Raw genomic sequence first — 11,972 nt, 5'->3', positions numbered from 1 at the left:
GGGAGCTGAGAGTTCTGAGCCCTTTGCAGGATTGACCCTGCATACAGTGTATTGAAGACATGATTTTTTTCCAGTCCTTTATTATATTAAAAGATACTTGTAAGCTTCTCTCATGGAAAGGTCATCAAGGCCAGCCCCAAGCCTTCACTAGCAGGACCAAGTACTGATTTTGCCCCAGATCCCTAAGTGGCCCCCTCAAGGATTGAACTCACAACCCTGGGTTTAGCAGGCCAATGCTCAAACCACTGAGCGATCGCTCCCCCCCTCCCCAGTGTTTATTCTACAAATAATAACCAAATATTGCATTTTCTGTATAATTTTTCCAGCTTCTTTGCCCACTCATCCAGTGAGATTTCAGCTGTTTGCAAAATCCTGCAAGGAAGCAAGTGGTATTAATTTCCATTACTTGTATTTAAATCATTAGGATGTTTAAAATACATTCCTAATCTTAAATTTCTTTTCAATGTAATAGCAAAAATCTGTTCTTTTCCTTCATAAACATATATAGTATTAGACTGTTCATCGGCCAACAAAGTCTTTGAAAGGAAGCTGAAAATGACTATAATAGATCTTCTGTATTTACTGGCTGATGTTATGATGTAAATCTGTTTTAAGCAAGTCGTTGATTTACTATGGATTTCAATGACACTGTAAAATAGTAGCATTATAGCTACTGTATTTAGATGTACAATGGGAGGCAGTTGCTGGGATCCATACTTCATGGGCCTCATCTTTCTAACATAAAAAGAAATTAGAAAATAGCATAATCCAAAGGTACTTTATATATTGTGGAGTTCCTCTTGCTCCCATTGAAGTCAGTAGGAGTTTTACTATTGACTTCAGTGGCAGCAGGATTATGCCCTATAATGGGGACCCATTCTTGTGTTCATATTCCCAGTATATGGCTGTGGTTTCATGTAAATATCCCATCAGAATATACCCTGTGGATGATGTAATGTTCTTACCTCAAAGTCTTGAGCTGTTATACAGCTTCACCAAAGCATAGTATTATCTACCTGCAGCTGACACCATTAGGACAGGCCTTAATGCTTGATACAACTTCTAAGTGAGGAACTACCGTTCTGCAGTATCCAATTAAGCTGTGAAGTCTTAGTTGAATGTGTGAGGTGCATTAAGTAGCCAGTGTCTCTCATTTTTGTAGCTGTTTCTTTTCAGGTCTTTTTTGCCCTGGTATGTGTTTTCTTTCCTTCCCTTTGTCCCCAGAGTAGGAAGTTTTAAGTGTTCCCCTACATGTGATCAGAAGTTTACCCTTTCAGATCACTAGTCTGTTTTGCTCAATCCAAAGAGTCCCTGTCTCCATGAAATACTGTGGTTCCACTTAGTAACTCCACATTTACCATATTTACCATATTGCCTCTCCCTTTGTGGGTTCCAGGACTAGCTACTCCAAGAAACTGTCATTTAAGGTGTCAAGAAACTTTCTCTGCATCCCGTCCTGAGGGGACATGTACCCAGTCAGTATGGCCACCATACTATGTCATGTGAAATACCAGAGCATTTCTGTATATTTTAAAAGTAAGGACATCCTATGTTAGCTGAGATTTCATTATGGTAATTGTGGGTAAGTTCTTATTTGTTTCATGCCAACCACTGTTGATATAAAAACAACAAGGAGTCCGGTGGCACCTTAAAGATTAACAGATTTATTTGGGCATCAAATACATGCCCAAATAAATCTGTTAGTCTTTAAGGTGCCACCGGACTCCTCGTTGTTTTTGTGGATACAGACTAACATGGCTACCCCCTGATACGTGACACTGTGGATGTGAAATTGTCCCTCGTGTTTTACCTGTACTGAAGTACATTTGTCCAATCAGATGTTCCCTTAATTTGACACCATCTTACATTAAATCAAACTGTTTCCAGAGAACTGCGTCTCTGTAACTATCTGACTGCATCTTTTATTATTTTGCACATGGTTGAAACTTGGGAGGTTATCAATGGAGCATGGTCGGTTGTCTCTGATCTGTTCTTATTTAGGGGAAAAAACATCTATGACAAAGGAGAGGCAAATCCAGAAGACTGCCCTCCTGCCTTTATTTCCACTTGTAACAAGTTTTTCCTTGTTTAGTTAATAATTTTAGAAAATAATCTACTTATCAGAGGCAGTAATTACAAAAGATCCATGTTCAGCCATCTGCTCCTCGGAGTTCAGATGGAAGAATAATGTGTTTTTATCTGTATTGCTATGAAAATGAAAGGATAATTGTAGCATTTGCTGACTTTTGTACTCAGCATAATTCTCATTGGTGAGGTGGTTTGTTGATCCAGAATTTTGAGGTCAGTATGTTGCAAATCCATTTATATGCAGGGAGCACAGCGATCTCCTGTAATAACTACCTTCAAAGAGACTGGAGATTGTCTTACAGTTCATGAGGCCCCAACCAGAGTAGAGCCATATGTTGCTAGAAAGGCGGAATATCAGACCATGAGTTGTCCCCTTCTCATCCTGTTGCTGGAAAGACAGAGGGGATCTACCGGTGCTTGTTTCTATTCCCTCTGATTATACTGCCAGAGTGGAGTGTTGGGCTGGCCTGTTAGCTGCAGCGCTGGCATAGGTTTTAGGATCCCAAGTAGCCTCTTGCTTTGGTTGTGCTTGTGAACAACAACTTGATGTGCAGCAAGTAATTTTCTTGTTTCCCACCTGTGATCAAGTCTTTTACTGGAGACTTGTACCCATTACTTTTAAGCAGATGGCAAAAACTGTGCCAGTTAATCAAATTACAGCTCTGTGGTACATTTCTTTGTGTCTCTCTAACTTGTAGTTATTGGTATTGATATTTTCAATATCCATCTCTATCACAGTATTCAGAGAAGGAATAATATATAAATCCATCCCTCTCCATTCACAGGACTAAGCATTACTAAAAAGGTAATTCTGAATGTTTTGCAGAAAAACAAGGGCACTTGTCCTGCAGCTAGCTGGGGCTGCGCGTGGGCACTTGGATTCACTTGCAGCATTGCGCCTAAGCCTAGTCAAAATCTCTGAACTGGAGACTGAAATAGTTCATTTCTAAAAGTAGCCTCTCTGCCTTGTGCCACCTTTTTTTTTCCCCCCCCTGACTGGCTGCGTATGTGTTGACAATATATCACACGTACACAGTCATTTCTCTCGATGTTGACGTGTGTCATGGCTTTCCTGTTCATAGACTGAGTTGATAATATAATATAACGTTGTATGACTCATCAATGAAAGATAGGAAGCATAAAGTTTCCACATAACTAAGTCAGACCTTTCAACAGCTTCTTGGCTGCTACTGAGCTCACATTAGACATGACACTGTTAAAATCTATAGCTCTAAATGTTAGGTGTGCAGCTGTGCTTCAAATAACACTTAATCAAAATGGAAAGAGGGAATGAGATGAACATGAATATATATTTCCTGTATAGCTGGTGTGATTAGTGGCTATTCATAAAAAAGCCAACACATATTAGAAAATGCTCTCGTGTGACACACAAAATATCAGGGGCGGTTATAATACACAGATGGCAGAGTATCAGAGGGGTAGCCGTGTTAGTCTGGATCTGTAAAAAGCGACAAAGAGTCCTGTGGCACCTTCTAGACCAGGGGTCGGCAACCTTTCAGAAGTGGTGTGCCGAGTCTTCATTTATTCACTCTAATTTAAGGTTTCACGTGCCAGTCATACATTTTAATATTTTTAGAAGGTCTCTTTCTATAGGTCTATAATATATAACTAAACTATTGTTGTATGTAAAGTAAATAAGGTTTCTAAAATGTTTAAGAAGCTTCATTTAAAATTAAATTAAAATGCAGAGCCCCCCAGACTGGAGGCCAGGACCCGGGCAGTGTGAGTGCCACTGAAAATCAGCTCGTGTGCCGCCTTCGGCACGAGTGCCATAGGTTGCCTACCCTTTTCTAGACTAACAGATGTATTGGAGCATAAGCTTTTGTGGGTGAATACCCACTTCGTCAGATGGCAGAGATGTCATCAGACCATTCCAAGTGGCCTTCCTCTGGCCATGCACAACTTTGTATTCTACAGGACTATGTTTTTCTGTCTGTTGCCAAGATCTGCATTTTAAGGCTCTTTCCCTAACAGATAGAAATTCAGTAGATATGTACTTTATCTACTCCTGTTACACATTGGTATGTCCGTGTATACATTGTGATAGTGTAGGTGCTGCTAGTAGTTATGCCTATTTAAGAAGTTACCTAACACTTTTCCATCTCCCATTCCCTATTTTCAGTTATAATTTTGCCAAACTTAAACCATTCCATCTCGAATTTCTTGGCTTTCTCTACCTCAAGCAGATTTTTTAAATTTCAGCAAAAATGGCTGTTTCTGAGAAAGAGGTTGGGGGAAATTGGTAGTTTTGCCCATGATAATTTTTCCCCAACCATTTCTCTGAAGAGTTCTCATGCTTCGTTGGTTTGGCATAGGGACCTAAAATTTAGACTGGCAATAATCATGGGACCAGTAAGGTGCCTTTTGCTGTCCCTATGAAAATCTGTCCCAGTTATGGTGAATTATAAACCTCGGAAAATTGCCATTCGCACATGCTGCTAAAATCTCTAGACATTCCATCTGCTCTGGCCCCCCAACTCCCTGCGTGCTAGCTACAGTGAGTCTATTCCAGCTCCTCAGAGCTCCTACTTGCTCCCAGTCCCACTCAGCTTCCTACATGTAAGGCACAGCTAGAGCTCCAAACGAGTCATAGGTGCTGAAGCAGCAGGGCTTCCTGCTTCCTTTGTGTGAGAAGGTGTGCTGGGCTCAGAGACAGGAGGAGAGCTACTACAGACTAGTATTCTGTGCACTTCGAAGTACTTATTTATGGGTCATGGCTTCACACCCCTATTTTAGCAGGAAGGAAAGTATCATTTTTCCCCCTCCCCATTTTACAGATAAAGTATGTGAGAGGTTACACAAGGTCACTTCTGGCACATTAGAGAATAAAACCCAGGTGTCTAATATAGCAGGAACAAGTCTCACCCACTTAACCACACTGCCTTTCAAAGTGCTTGGCTGTGCTGTCTATAACCACTAGAACACACTCCTCCAGAGCCTGGAATAGAACCCAGAAGTCCAGGAGAGCTGGCTGTATTTTAAAGAATCCTTATTGCGGTTGCAGGAACAAACCATCCCGATGTGTAGAAAGAATAGTAAATATGGCAGGCGACCAGCTTGGCTAAACACTGAAATCCGTGCTGATCTTAAACGCAAAAAAGAAGCTTACAAGAAGTGGAAGATTGGACAAAATGACCAGGGAGGAGTATAAAAATATTGCTCAGGCATGCAGGAGTGAAATCAGGAAGGCCAAATCACACTTGGAGTTGCAGCTAGCAAGAGATGTTAAGAGTAACAAGAAGGGTTTCTTCAGGTATGTTAGCAAAAAAAAAAGAAAGTCAAGGAAAGTGTGGGCCCCTTACTGAATGAGGGAGGCACCTAGTGACCGAGGATGTGGAAAAAGCTAATGTACTCAATGATTTTTTTGCCTCTGTCTTCACGAACAAGGTCAGCTCCCAGGCTGCTGCACTGGGCAGCACAATATGGGGAGAAGGTGACCAGCCCTCTGTGGAGAAAGAAGTGGTTCGGGACTATTTAGAAAAACTGGACGTGCGCAAGTCCATGGGGCCGGATGCGCTGCATCCAAGAGTGCTAAAGGAGTTGGCGGATGAGATTGCAGAGCCATTGGCCATTATTTTTGAAAACTCATGACGATTGGGGGAGGTCCCGGATGACTGGAAAAAAGCTAATGTAGTGCGCATCTTTAAAAAAGGGAAGAAGGAGGATCCAGGGAACTACAGACCAGTCAGCTTCACCTCAGTCCCTGGAAAAATCATGGAGCAGGTCCTCAAGGAATCAATTATGAAACATTAGAGGAGAGGAAAGTGATCAGGAACAGTCAGCATGGATTCACCAAGGGGAAGTCGTGACTGACTAACCTAATTGCCTTCTATGATGAGATAACTGGCTCTGTGGATGAGGGGAAAGCAGTGGATGTGTTATTCCTTGACTTTAGCAAAGCTTTTGATATGGTCTCCCACAGTATTCTTGCCAGCAAGTTAAAGAAGTATGGGCTGGATGAATGGACTGTAAGGTGGATAGAAAGCTGGCTAGATCGTCGGGCTCAATGGGTAGTGATCAATGGCTCCATGTCTAGTTGGCAGCCGGTTTCAAGCGGAGTGCCCCAAGGGTCAGTCTTGGGGCCGGTTTTGTTTAATATTTTTATTAATGATCTGGAAGATGGTGTGGACTGCACTCTCAGCAAGTTTGCAGATGACACTAAACTAGGAGGCGTGGTAGATACGCTAGAGGGTAGGGATCGGATACAGAGGGACCTAGACAAATTAGAGGGTTGGGCCAAAAAAAACCTGATGAGGTTCAACAAGGACAAGTGCAGAGTCCTGCACCTAGGACAGAAGAATCCCATGCACTGCTAAAGACTAGGGACCGAATGGCGAGGTAGCAGTTCTGCAGAAAAGGACCTAGGGGTCACAGTGGAGAAGAAGCTGGATATGAGTCAACAGTGTGCTCTTGTTGCCAAGAAGGCTAACGGCATTTTGGGCTGTATAAGTAGGGGCATTGCCAGTAGATCGAGGAACGTGATCGTTCCCCTTTATTCGACATTGGTGAGGCCTCATCTGGAGTACTGTGTCCAGTTTTGGGCCCCACACTACAAGAAGGATGTGGAAAAACTGGAAAGAGTCCAGCGGAGGGCAGCAAAAATGATTAGGGGTCTGACTTATGAGGAGAGGCTGAGGGAACTGGGATTGTTTAGTCTCCAGAAGAGAAGAATGAGGCGCGATTTGATAGCAGCCTTCAACTACCTGAAGGGGGGGTTCCAAAGACGTTGGAGCTCAGCTGTTCTCAGTGGTGGCAGATGACAGAACAAGGAGCAATGGTCTCAAGTTGCAGTGTGGGAGGTCTAGGTTGGATATTAGGAAACGCTATTTCACTAGGAGGGTGGTGAAGCACTGGAATGCGTTATCTAGGGAGGTGGTGGAGTCTCCTTCCTTGGAGGTTTTTAAGGTCCGGCTTGACAAAGCCCTGGCTGGGATGATTTAGTTGGGAATTGGTCCTGCTTTGAGCAGGGGGTTGGACTAGATGACCTCCTGAGTTCCATTCCAACCCTGATATTCTATGATTCTATGATTCCCAACATCACAATGCGCTACTGGCAAAGTATGTTTAGCATCCCCCACTACTGTCTGGTCCACATAGCAGATGATAGCCTGCTATTCCTATCAATTACTATTTTATGTAAGTTGATAGAGATCTGTGGTGCTGTTCTAAATATGTTGAGTTCAGACCTTGCAAATGATCCATCTGGGAGGGGGAGAGGGGTCAACATGGTTCCAGATGGAACTTCAGTTTACTTTTTTTTTAAAAACCTAGGGAATTACATACAAAATATTACAATAAAATTCTTTCATTACATGATTACGTACTATTTCCTCTACAAGACACCTTCCTCATCAGAATGGCATGACTAAGGCAGAGAGTTAAATGAAGAGGAAGGACATTCTCTTTTGCTTAAGGCACCTGAGTGGGACCTAGGAGAACTTAACCTGCCATAGACTACCCAGCCAAGACTGTATAATAATACATATGCATAAATTGTCCAAATTACTGTGCGTGGGCAACTTTAATTCTGTCATTTCCTAACTTTCACCCTTTGCAACCTTAATATTCTTTTAACGTAGTTTTCTATATGTAATAAATATATTCCTATTGTTAACTGACAGTTTAGATACCTATAACATTTTATCTATTTTGTGCAGTGTTAGGAAATAACAAAAATAGCCTTGAAGTTAAATGTTCCAGAACAACATTTACTGTTGGACTGTATAACTGGAATAAATTGAAGCAAAAGATATTGAGTTAGTTGTGTTTAGGAAGTCTCCTGCCACCATTAAGGTGCAAACAAGTTTAATCAAAATGTATACATGATATGAGTAAAGATAAATCATCTTTTATATTCTGCAGGTAACATTATACATGAAATGAAAGAACGAGATTGTGGTTTAGGGAGGTATGTATTTAAGCTATGGATATTACTTGCACCCTAAATGTGTATAATTTATTTTATCTTCTACTTTTGCAGAGATGGGAGGAAGAACAAGAATATACAGAAGCCTTCTTTAGAACTCTTGGCATTTATTCAGATGTGTGTGTTCTGGAAGTCCTATAGCAGATTATCTTCTCTGAAGTAAACCCATTCTGAATGTCATCTTGGCTAATCTTCAAAAGCTCAAATTTTCCCCTAATTATGAAATCAATGATGAACAGGTGATTGCTGCAATAAATAGTTTCAGATGTATTAAAGAAATAAATTCCAGATGTAGTATGAACTTTATTCACTTTGCAATGCTTCACTAGGATACATCTTTAAATGACTTCACTGTGTAAATATTATGTGGGATTTTATTCAATAAAACATATTGTACTCATGTGGTCTCTCTTTGCTTTTTCTGTTTTGGGAAAAGTCCAAAGAAATCCTTATTTGGTAACTATACATTTTAAACAAAAATAATGTTGAAGCAGAAAAACTGATGTGTGTGTCAAAATGGCCAGTGGTTGCACACTTTCTGACATTGGGGCCAGATGGTGAGGGCAGGATTTGGGAAACGTGGGATCAATTCCCTCCTCCCCCACAGACTTCCTGTGTGACCTTGGGTTCTCTGTGCCTCAGTTCCCTATCTGTAAAAATTGTGATAATAGTACTTCCCTACTTCATAGGGGAAATATGCAATATGTTGAGGATAAATGCATTAAAGAGGGTGACGCATTTTGAGATCTACTGATGAAAAGTGCTGCATAAGAACTTGGTGTTATTTTCATTATTTTAATATATAACCACTGTCAGTAATTGTCATTTTTCATCACTATAATGGTCTCCAATAAGACGATCCTAAAGTACTGATTCCTCTCCTCTCTCTTCCAAATTAATTAAAAATATGCAGTGGGAGAGGAGCTACGGATACTGTCCTGTATGGTTGTATATCTGATGGGCTCCATTACTAAATCTCTCTCTTAGTGTCCATATGTTTCAATTATTTTCACCTCTAGCTGTAGGATATATTCTGATGGTGAATAAACAATGTTAAGTCATCAAAAGAATGGCAATCATCAGGTCTCTTCCCAACTGAAATGAGTGGTGGGAGAAGAAGCTGTGCAGGCTGTTAGGGAAGTAAATAGACCTGCAGTATTATAGAAAGGATTTTACAATATAATCTATCAATGCTCACCTTCCCTGTTGTGGAATGTCTCCAAAATCAGACCTCGCTACATAACCTGACAGGCACTGACCATCCCTAAGAACAAAAAGAATTTAGACCCTCTAAATGTCTTGAGAGGTTTTGCAATATTCAGGTTTACCCAGTTTTTTGTTGGTCATGCCTTTCATGTCCTCATCAAGCTGGGGGGAGGGCTTAGACAAGCTGAGGCAAGCATGGGGATCCATTGTCATGAGGATTCTCTCAGTGGATGGCTGTGTAACGGGTTGCAGAGCCTATTACAGCATCATGGCTTCAAACCAGAATGGATAACCCCTCAACAACCTTTGTTCATCTGCCCACCACCTGCCTTAAGTGCCACATAAGTAGTTCATAGGCCTTGTTTTGGTCCTCTGTGTAGGGAGTGAATTTCATCGAGTCCTCATCCTAAAAATCTGAGATTCTTTTTTAATTGCTGCAAATGTCCAGTTAATTGAACTTCTTGTAGGCAGGGAGTTCCAAATACTCCAAATAAAACTCAAGTTTTGCCTTCAAAACTATGCATTATCAGAGGGGGGAAAGTGCTTCTCTACATTGAACAGCTCAGGGGGATTTCCAGCATGACTTAGAGAATAAGGCAAAATTACACAAGAGCAAGGATGGCCCTGCGAAGGCATAGCACTGGATATCAGAAGACCTGGGGTATATTCCCAACTTCCTGAAGACCTTGGGTAAGTCATTTAGTCCCTGATCCAGCTCCCATTGACATCAAAGGGAGTCTTAGCTATTAGGCCAACATTTTCAAACTGGGGTGCATAAACCCATATTTCCTCCATTTATACACCTAAATAAGTGGCTTGGTTTTCAAAGTTGCTGAGTATCTACAAGCTCAATGGCAATTGTGAGCTCTCAACAACTCTCAGGATCAAAACAGTAATCTCTATACATCTCACTTCCTTCATCTGTGAAATCGGACAGTGCCTGCTTCACAGCAGAGTTGAGGCTAATCATTAATGTTTGAAAGGGCTTTGAGATCCTCAGGTGCTAAGGTGCTAAAGATGATACATCTATTCAGGTCCTACCATCTGATTTCATGGCGTTTATTACACTCTTAATTCACACCTTCAGTGCACAGTCCCACATGGCCCTGCTGGAATTAATGAGGGAGGAAGAAATCATTCTGATGTGATAAACTCTAAAATGAAGCCCAGCAACGTGTTTTTTAATCCTCCATTAAGATGGCACTCTATTAAGTCTTTTTATGAAAGCTATTTATGGGATGTATTCATTATTTGTATAAAACTTAAACATGCACTAATCATTCTCTATTTCATATAGTGTTTTACTCCCTAAGGAAGTTATTTCTGATTTTTTTTATTACTCCAAAACTTACTATAAAAATCTACTGTCTAGAATTTCTAACATAAATAGAAAATGCTATTTTTTTCTATGAATTTTCTTTAAAATTGTTCTAATAGCATATATCAAGAGATTTTAAATACACACACATTACCACAGTAATGTATACTTTATTAACGGTATTAATACTATTTATATTTAATAATATTTCTGAACAAGCATATTGTAAGTATGAAATCCATTAACCATGTCCAACAACTTTATTCTCTGTGGTTTTATTTATTTAAAGTTTGTTGTAAAAAGAGATAATAATAATCCAGAATACACATCTTTAGAAAATAAAATGTGTTCTTAACTTTTGTTTCAGTATCCTTTCTCCTCCCCACCCCCAAGTCTGTATTTTCAGTGTATGACTGGTGTGGGATTGTAATAATGAAAATCGCACTTTCCATTTTTGGATAACTGGAGTATTTCTCTATGGTATAAATGGTTGTTATTCTGTTTTAGAATATGTGTTGCTCTCAGAATCCTGCCTAGATGGCAGTGTGCACTCATCTAACCTACATTCAAGGATGAGTGCTATGAAAAGTATATGTACTAGTAAAAATGTGCAGTCATGGACTGAAAGGGAGGATGCATACTGTATATGCAAATTCAACACGTCACACTAAATCCCTCAACAAGAAATCTAATGTCAAATAAATCAGGGTTATTAACTATCACCTTGTCTCCTAAATGTCTGAGGAGAAAGTAAGATTTTTAAAGCAATCGAAAAATTCTTATTCATTTCAGCATTCAGCAGGGGGACCCATTTGCTTCCTATCTCATCCACTTACATAATCTAAATTGTCCTATACTTTTTAACCTACAAACAGTAGTACATACCAGATACAAGAAATAAAAAGAGAAGGACTCTCTCACATGATTTACAGAAAGTAACAGGCCTTTTACTGATGGTATGTGTATCCAGAACAAAACCTAGGAAGCGGCTATCATTCTTTCTGCTCTTTGTCCAATTACCATAAAGTACTAAAATCCAGAATGTAACTCCAAAGATATTTTTATGATATACCCTGAGATTATAATAACATTACTTTGTTTTCATTTATAAACTATTTTAGATTCCCATTGTTAGAGATATTTGAAACTAGCACTAGTAACTTTTTATAAGAACTGCAGAAGGTCCTGAGGGATGGACTAGAATAGAAATAAGAAATTACAGTACCCTGGTAGCTGCATAAACCCACTAATTCCAGACCAAGGTCTGACACACTCATGTCTACCTATCTAACTAAGTTAAGACAATGGTACCAGAGCAACTTCAGTGGAACTCCTTAGAATGACAGCTACTCATGACTAAAGCTCTAATTCAACTCCCATTGAAGTCAATTGGTGTCTCTCCCTTGGAGCTGA

At 40.2% G+C, this 11,972-nt stretch overlaps 1 protein-coding gene across 2 annotated transcripts in view; it reads left to right on the top strand.

The window, feature by feature from the left end:
* Nucleotides 1–8,435, top strand: part of BCKDHB (branched chain keto acid dehydrogenase E1 subunit beta) — a 277,217-nt gene extending 268,782 nt beyond the window's left edge. For both annotated transcript variants that reach the window (XM_034766148.1, XM_034766146.1), the window contains one exon: nt 8,090–8,435. The gene's annotated coding sequence lies outside the window, so the exon portion shown is untranslated. The remainder of the gene's footprint in view (nt 1–8,089) is intronic.
* Nucleotides 8,436–11,972: the final 3,537 nt, after the last annotated feature.

Source organism: Trachemys scripta, chromosome 3 (assembly GCF_013100865.1).
Source record: "Trachemys scripta elegans isolate TJP31775 chromosome 3, CAS_Tse_1.0, whole genome shotgun sequence".
Lineage (NCBI taxonomy): Eukaryota > Metazoa > Chordata > Testudines > Emydidae > Trachemys > Trachemys scripta.
Note: the sequence above shows the minus strand (reverse complement) of the source record. Positions and strands in the feature narration are given on the sequence as shown.